Genomic DNA, 9505 nt, shown 5'->3' on the forward strand with positions numbered 1-9505 from the left:
AATAAACAATAAATTTTCATTAGACTTACTCAAGGGGATACTAACGGAGCAAATTCAATCATAAATTTCATAAAACTATTATGACTTGAAAACTATATATGAGCGCTTATCACCAATCAATTTGGAGTACCAGCTACAAGGAGAATCCAGTATACTAATCATTAATTCTATACTCATAACCATTTATTGATAAGTTAAGATATTGCTTTTATTCTATTTTTAGACAGATTATACGACTTATGGTCCCCGGTAAACCCGGTGAATGCAGGGTGACCGAAAAAGAATTAAACATTTGATTTATAAAAATTATATTCAATACAAGCAACAAACTATACTCCTACCTCAACAATTAACAAATTATACTCCTACCTCAATACAGATCTATTATTATTATTATTATATATTCACGCCCTCGAGTCTACTTAGTAGTAGAAATTAGAATTTAATTTTTTTTATTAACCTAAAATACTGAGAAGCGACAACAGAGTTAAGCCTAAAATCTATTAGTATTGCTCAAAGTGACTTGTATGACTCAATTCCCTGTATTTTTATGATATTTAATTTTTTTTCAAAAAGTTCTTATCGGACTTACCTTTAATCATAACAATTTGCAAATCCTTAATCCGTTGTCCCGACGCAAGTGAAAGACAGAATATCATTTACGAGAAACACGCGACCAAAACTGGAGGACACAAGGGAGTGACAAAAACTTATAATAAAATCAGACAAAATTATTACTGGCCGACCATGAAGAAAGATATTCAAGAATACATTTAAAACTGTAGAAATTGCCAAATCAAAAAATTAACCAGAGTAAAAACAAGACAGCCAATGTTAATAACGGATACCCCGGAAGCCGCTTTCGATAAAATCTCCATAGATGTAGTAGGACCATTACCAACCACTAGCCGAAACAATTCCTATATACTTACATCCAAGATCTTTTAACCAAGTACTCTATCGCTTCTCTTATTCAAAACGCTGACTCTCTTTCTATCGCGGAAGCTTTTATCAAAGACTTCATCTGTATATACGGACCCCCAAAACTCTGTTAACTGACCAAGCTCCCACTTTCTTCACCTCATCTCGTGGTTCAAGCAGCGGCCAAGATATCCTTAAAGTCTTTGTTCAAGATTGAAACATTTAATTTAATCGATAAATTTAAACTGTAAATTCAACCGACAAATCTGAACGGTAAGAGCCGCAATCAAAACACGAGCGAGAATAAACATCATCGCGATCAGCCGATCGGCGCGTGATCGCGTGATCATAACAAAGAAAAAGATGCGTGATCGCATTCTTCTTAGAATGAAAAACTGTGACAAACAGCAAGTTCTCGAAGGTTCCGCGACTCTTTTCCGTCGTTATTCAGTCTGCCGCTGACGACGATTCGAGCTGGTTGATAGCAATCGATCATAATTTCTCGTATGATATTATCTCGTGTCGTATTCTCGCTCGTGTCGTGTCGCGGTACTCATACCGTTCGTCACCATTCGCGCTGCTGTTGTTTAATTCGCTCGTGTCGTATGCGCTTTCGTTGTAAATTCTCAACCGACATTCTAGTATACAATCGAGCATCGAACTCAGTGCAAAAGACGCCTCATTGTCTGTATTACTACCTGCTCTATACTTATTGAGTTTGTGATTGTTAAGAGTGTGGAGTCCGAGAGTCGAGAGTGTACCGGCTTTCATACAGTTAAGACCGTTTACTTATTTCTCCGTGCGCTCTTTCTCGCTATTCGCGTGAACGCCCGTTAAGTACTTTTTTCTGCTATATTTTTTCGTTTTATGCAAAAACGCATCGAATGAGCATAATTTCATCGATATTTGAGGTGAGGACCCTAAACTGAATAATTACCAGTATTTGATACGCGAGATCCAATCATTTGTGTTACAGTTGCGATAGATACAAATATCGTTTGTTAATAAACAATCAGTTCTAGCAAATCCTTTCACGCCTTCATTCCTGACACATTAAAAATCTCATTAACCCCTCGGTACATCCTCACAGCGCGTTAACCGTTCCGCGAATGACCTCTGCCTCGCGCCAAGCAACATCCGGCGTCCGCGTGCAAGATATCCGTTCTCGCGAGAGCCTCTAGCAAGAAGCTCTGCAAGATTTCGGAAACGCGTCGAAGGCAGTCATTAACAGGACATTTTGAAGATTTCAGTCAGAGTCGCGGAATACGTGCCGTCGCTCGCTCCTATTATTCAAAATTAAACGAATATTGAAAACAATCTGCAATCGAGTATTTTCTGAACTCTCCCTTATCCTCCAGCGGATCTACGGATTCGCGTTACACACCGCTTCTCGCTCATCTCTGAGCGTTTCTCAAGATTCGGGCGATCTCGTCGAGGTCGACTCCCGAACACGTGGTTTTAAGACACGCATGTGTATTACGAACGACATTGTTATCAGATATCAGATTACTCCACTGCGCGCTCCTCACTTTAGACTGTCGACTGTCGGTGATCGCGCATTGCATTTTGTCAGTCGCGTAAACTCTTAGGAAGACCGGAGTGCATTATTTTACTGCACTTAGGCAACAGTTATTCTAGCTTTATTTACAGACCCAGTAGTCGGTACGGGTACAGCATTAAAATGAGTGATGGTCGAAAAAGACTAAGTCGATATCAATATAAAAAGATTGGAAAAGAGAAAAGAAAGAAAGAAGACGAGCTGTTGGAAAAGACAAAGACGCTACATACGTTTTTCCGTCCAATCACTCAGGGTGATGAAAAGAATATTGACAAGCCCATTCTCGAGGCCCACGTACAAACTACAACCAAAAGTGAAATTTGCAGTATTTTGAGCCATGGTTCGAGCACTACATCAGAGCAGTCACAAAAACAAGAGATCACACTGTCAAAATTGACTACAGAAGACGCAAATGGCTTAGGCTTAGGCTCGATGAGTGACGATCCCGCAGAATGGAGAATTAACGACAATTTAATGGATCATTTACTTTCGAAGGAAATTAATCAAAATTTGCATGCCGATTTCTCGTTGTCGAAGACTCGTTTTGATAACTAAGATTGATTTTTTTCAAAAAACGCGTTTTATCGACGATTGTCGAATGGAGAAAATCAGATGCGGAAATATTTGATTTATTATCCTGTGAAAAAGGCTTTGTTTTGCGTATCGTGCCGATTGTTTGGTGGAACTTCTCAGTTGATGACAGAAGGTTTTTAGGACTGGAGTAACGTGAACAAAATATTGAGCGGGCACGAAAATTCAAAAGAGCATCTCCAGTGTCAAATTGCGCTAATAAAGCGCAGTCGCACAGAAGGAAGAGTTGACTTCGGTTTTTGTACACAAGTTAAGAACGAAATCGAATATTGGAGAAATATACTAAAAAGAGTGATTGTTGCCGTAAAAGCCCTTGATAGTCGCGGCCTTCCATTCCGAGGATCGTCTGAACGTTTCGGTTCTTTGAGAAACGGCAATTTTATGATGATCTTGGAAACGATCGCCGAGTTTGACCCGTTCCTGTCGACGCACATAGCACAGTGTGGAAATCCTGGTAGTGGAAAAACTTCATATCTCTCCTCAACGACTTGCAATGAGTTCATCAATCTAATCGCATCAAAAGTAAAAAATATATTGTGAGCGAAATACAAGCAGCCAAGTACTTCTCGATCGAAGTACTAGTCGACTCAACGCCAGACATAGCTCATATCGACCACCTCTCTTTTATTATTAGATATGTAAAAGAAGATGGTAGCTCGATCGAACGCTTTCTTGGTTTTCTACCATACGTTGGACATAAATCTGAAGAACTTGAAATGGCTGTAACTTCTATGCTCGCATCGTTAAAAATTGACATAGGCAACTGCAGAGGACAATCATACGATAATGCTAGCAACATGTCTGGTATCTACATAGGATTACAAGCACGGTTGAAACGATTGAATCCTCTTGCCGATTATGTACCTTGTGCGGCCCATTCGTTGAATTTGGTTGGAGCCTGTGCCGCGGGATGTGTCACAGAAGCTGCATCGTTTTTCAGTACTCTTCAAAGTTTGTACACTTTCTTCGCTGCGTCTACTTAACGTTGGGACCTCTTATCATCAAATGTCAAAAGTAATACGAAAGTTTTAAAACGAGTCGATGGAACTCGATGGTCATCTCGCCATGACGCTTGCGATAGTTTGTGTAAGAACTGGGATAGTGTATTGCAATCTTTGACGATAATGATCGAAGATGTTCACGAAAAAGCGATAACTCGATCCGAAGCTGCTATGGTACAAAAACAGCTTGGCCAATTCGAAATAGTGTTTATAGCCGTATTCTGGAACTCCCTATTGGATCGATTTAATGCAACGAGTAAACTGCTGCAAAGTATAGATATCGACATAGGAGTCGCTGTAGAGCTTTATCGTTCGCTAATCGATTTCGTAGAAAGCTTGAGAAGTGATGAGATGTTTGAAGTGTATGTAAAGAAAGCCAAATGCATAATACCAGAAGAGTACGAATTCGATAGCAAATAAAGCTGCAAACAAAAGCTTCAACTCGGTGAATCGAAAGAGAACGAGGTCATCATGACCGGAAAAAATAAGATCAGAGTGGAAACTTTCTACGCGATATTAGATCGCTTCAGAGCTGAATTGGAGAAACGGCATTCAGCGTATAAAAATGTCTTCAAACGCTTCGATTTGATTAGAAACCTCGTTCACTTGTCGGACAGCACGATACACGAAGAAGCTACGAAACTTTATAATTATTACGCCGAAGATCTAGAAGATTTATTTGCCATTGAATGTGTGCACTTTCGCCAGTTTCTTAACAAAATTAACTCAAAAGATAAACTAAAACTGATCGATCTTTGTACGCTTATACGCGACCAAAATTTGTTATCAGTGTTCCTTAACATCGATATAGCTTTGCGAATATCTTTGTGTATGGCCGCCATAAATTGCTCAGCAGAACGATCCTTTTCCGCTTTAAAACAAATAAAAACGTACTTGCGGTCATCGTTGGAGGAAGAACATGTAAATTCATTGGCAATCTTGGTCATCGAAACCGAGCTTATGATGAGCATAAAATACAACGACATTATTGAAGATTTCGCAAACCGAAAATCTCGCCGTAAACCACTTCGTTATTAAATTGTTCATTATAAAACTTTCCAAAGCTATGTCTACTTGTTTTTCATTATTCATGAAATATTTTACAGATTCCTACCACTTCCACATGCTCACCAAATCACAATCTCGCCGCCCTAAAAAATTTTCCGCCCCAAAAAGAACTGCCGCCTTACGCTTCAGCGTAGTTGAAGCCGACGCGAAACAAAATAAGTTTCACACCGACCTACAAACAGGAAAATAAAATAAACGTGCAATGCCAAAAATGCGGAAAAACCGGGCATTACGGCTGAGATTGCCGAACTAGCCGATACGCGAACCGATTTTCACTGCCGATAGACAATCCCGCGTAAATATGGTAAATAAATATTGCAATTATTGCAAAAAATCTGGACACGATTGCAAAGAATGTTGGTTATTACACGGACGACCCAATAGAGATCAATCGAGCCGAACCAAACAATATAATTCATGATCGGAAAATAAAAATCGCAAGAGTAACGAGCAAGGAAAAAAGAAATTTAACTCCACGCAAAGTAGCGATGAGGAGGAAAAGAACGAAAAAAAGTCGCACCGACCTGCAATCGAATATCAAGTTTCACACTTTAAAAATACGCCGCACATACGGACAGGATTGGATCTTGTCACATTACCGATGCGAGAAACGAAACGCGGAAAAATAAATTTACTATTTGACACAGAAGCCGCAATATCATTAATTAAGATGAAACATTTGAAAGGCAAAACTTTAATAGAAGAAGACAAAATAATGCTTACCGGCGTAACGGGACATAGGATATATACAATTGGAAAGTTTAATGCGACAATAACTTTGGAACAGTGCCGAATCAAGCACGCCTAGTATGTTGTTAAAAATGATTTTCCGATAGAGTATGACAGAATACTAGGAGTTGATTTCCTACGAAAACATCAAGCCACTTACAACTATAAAACAAAACAATTAAAGGTAGGACAGTATATCCTAAAGCTTTACCCCTATCTAAGAATGACGTTGAAATCACGTAGCGAATCAATAATACAGGTCGCTACTGATAAGAACATGATAGGCGTGATACAAGCAGAATAAACAATACCAGGAATATTTATAGGTAATTGCCTAGTAGAACCTAATTACCTATGTGCAGCAAGCATTTTAAATACTACGGACGACACCATCGAATTGCCGATGCCGCAAGTAATTATAGAAGAAATCAAACAGAGTGGAACAGAAGAAGTCAACGAAATACGAACGCCAAGTAAAGAGGAAATAATCCCGCGTAGTGAAAAAGTATTACAATTATTACGTACACAACATTTAAATAAAGAAGAAAAGAAAATGATAATTGAAATCTGCAAGGATTTTAGCGACGTGATGCATTTGGAAGGAGAACCACTGACGTGCACAGACATCGTCGCGCATAAGATTGCAACACAAACAGATATAGCTCACCGGTCAACGTACGGCCTTACCGCCGGCCGGAGAAACATAAAGAAGAAGTAAATCGACAAGTCCGAGAAATGTTAAAAAATGAAATAATCCGACCAAACACGAGCCAATGGAACGCACTGTTATTGGTAGTCCCTAAGAAAGCCGATGCGTCAGGAAAACCGAAATTACGAGTAGTCGTAGATTTCAGAAAATTGGATGATCTAACTATAGGAGATTCATTTCCCTTACCAAATATAACGGATATATTAGATCAGCTTGGTAACGCTAAGTATTTTACAACTCTAGATTTAGCATCTGGATACCACCAAATTTCGATGGAAGAAGGTGACAAATGCAAAACTGCTTTTTCTACATCTTACGGGCATTACGAGTACAATAGAATGCTCTTCGGATTAAAAAATGCGCCAGCCACATTTCAAAGGCTAATGAATTCAATGCTGACAGGCATGCAAAGAATAAAATGTCTAGTATATTTAGATGACATCGTAATCTACGGAGCCAGCCTACAAGATCATAACAAGAGACTCATCGAAGTCCTACGAAGATTGCGAGAAAACAATCTGAAATTACAGCCGGACAAATGCGAATTCCTACGAAAAGAAGTGACATACTTAGGTCATATAATCACAGAAAACGGAATATCGCCGGATCCGTCTAAATTAGAGGCCGTAAGAAATTTTCCGACGCCTAGGAAAGTAAAAGATATTCAAGCTTTCATAGGATTAGCCGGATATTATAGAAAATTTATTGAAAATTTCTCTAAAATCGCGAAACCACTAACGAAGTTAACCAAAAAGGAAAATAAATTTGAGTGGACGCAAGAACAACAACAAGCATTTGAAATGCTTAAAGAAAAATTAACGACGGCACCTTTACTAAAATACCCAGATTTCAAAAAAGAATTTATCGTAACGACCGATGCATCAGATTATGCAATCGGAGCGATATTATCGCAAGGAGAAATAGGCCAAGATCAACCAATAGCATATGCCAGTCGAATACTATCGAAAGCCGAACAAAATTATAATACGACCGAAAAAGAACTATTAGCAATAGTATGGGCCGTTAAACATTTTCGACCGTACTTATACGGGACGAAATTTACGATAGTCACAGACCATAAATCGCTCGTATGGTTATTTAATGTAACCGACCCTGGATCTCGATTAATTAGATGGAGATTAAAATTAGAAGAATACGATTACGAGATCATACACAAGGCCGGAACAGCGAACAGAAACGCTGACGCGCTAAGTCGACACGTGGCGGATATCAACAGCGTCGAGGAGGATGAGAGCACCGACACGAAGATAACGCGAGAATACACGGAAGACGAGAAGCGACGTATTCTATACGAATATCACGATGCACCTGTGGGAGGGCATCAAGGAAAAGAGCGCACGATTAATCGAATTCGCCTAAAGCACAATTGGCGAGGATTGACAAAAGATGTCGAAGACTATATAACAAAATGCGAATTTTGTCAAAAAAACAAATTATCGCGGAAAATTAAGGCACCGCTAATAATAACGGATACTGCCGATAAACCTTTTGAAAAATGTGCATTGGACATCGTAGGTCCACTAACGATTACTAATAATGGAAATAAATATATTTTAACGTTCCAAGATAATCTAACAAAATTTAGTAAAGCAATTCCGATACCGAATCAAGAAGCCGCGACAATTGCAAAAGAATTTGCGACGAAAATAATTTTCGAACACGGTATCCCAGAAAAAATATTAACGGATCAAGGAACAAATTTTTTAAGTGAAATATTTAAAAACACGTGCAAACTATTAAAAATCGAAAAGATTCAAACAACCGCGTATCATCCGGAAAGCAACGGAGCGCTAGAACGATCTCACCGGACTCTAGCCGAATATCTCCGACATTATATAAATGCCGATCAAACGGATTGGGACGAATGGATTCCCTATGCGATGTTTACATACAATACAACACCGCACACGGCGACAGGGTTCACACCCTTCGAATTAATTTACGGGCACCGAGCAACATTACCGACGACATTGTCGCAACCGCCTAAGCCCACGTATACATACGATGATTACGCGCAAGAATTGAAAGAAAAATTACGCGCCTCACAGCAAGTTGCAAAGGAGCATCTGAAGAACGAAAAAATAAAAACCAAAGAAAATTATGATAAAAAGACTAAAGAAATTAAACTTAAGGTAGGAGAAAAAGTCCTCTTGTACGACGAAACAGTTCGCCGAGGACGATCAAAGAAATTGGACTCCCTATGGACCGGACCCTATACGATAATCGAAAAAAATTCGGAAGTGAACTACACAATAAAAAGGGGAAGGAAAACCATACGCGTCCACATAAATCGATTAAAACCATTTATCGAAAATTAAAAAAAGTAGGAGAAAGAAGAAAAAGAAACAGAAAAATGCGCGAATAAAATAAAAAATAGAATAAATAATAAGAGAAACAGAAATAAAAAATTCCTACCTTAACGCCCTCCACTTCCACGTCCAGCACCGCGACCCCGGTTCCACTCCCGCAGAGCCTGAAGAAGAGGCGACACAGGACGAGGCTCGGGGTTGAGGAAGCGACCACGACCCACAGGACGAGGCTCGGGGTTGAGAAACCAACCACGTCCCACGAAACGAGGAGCCGGATCCCAGCGGAACTCAAGCCCGCGACCTCGATTAAAATGGGGCGGCAGAGCGTCCACAGCCACTTCCGGCACAAAAGCAACGGCACGGTCAAAAAAGGGCAGTCATTAACAGGACATTTGAAGATCTCCGTCGGAATCGCGGAATACGTGCTGTCGCTCGCTCCTATTATTCAAAATTAAACGAATATTGAAAACAATCTGCAATCGAGTATTTTCTGAACTCTCCTTATCCTCCAGCGGATCTACGGATTCGCGTTACACACCGCTTCTCGCTCATCTCTGAGCGTTTTTCAAGATTCGGGCGATCTCGTCGAGGTCGATTC

The 9505-nt window shown here is 39.7% G+C and overlaps 1 pseudogene; it reads left to right on the forward strand.

Annotated features, from left to right (window-relative positions):
- The first annotated feature begins 3091 nt into the window (after positions 1-3091).
- Positions 3092-4491, forward strand: LOC115239215 (annotated as a pseudogene).
- The last annotated feature ends 5014 nt before the right edge of the window (positions 4492-9505 follow it).

This window comes from Formica exsecta, unplaced genomic scaffold (genome assembly GCF_003651465.1).
Source record: "Formica exsecta isolate Colony F162 unplaced genomic scaffold, ASM365146v1 scaffold3654, whole genome shotgun sequence".
NCBI lineage: Eukaryota > Metazoa > Arthropoda > Insecta > Hymenoptera > Formicidae > Formica > Formica exsecta.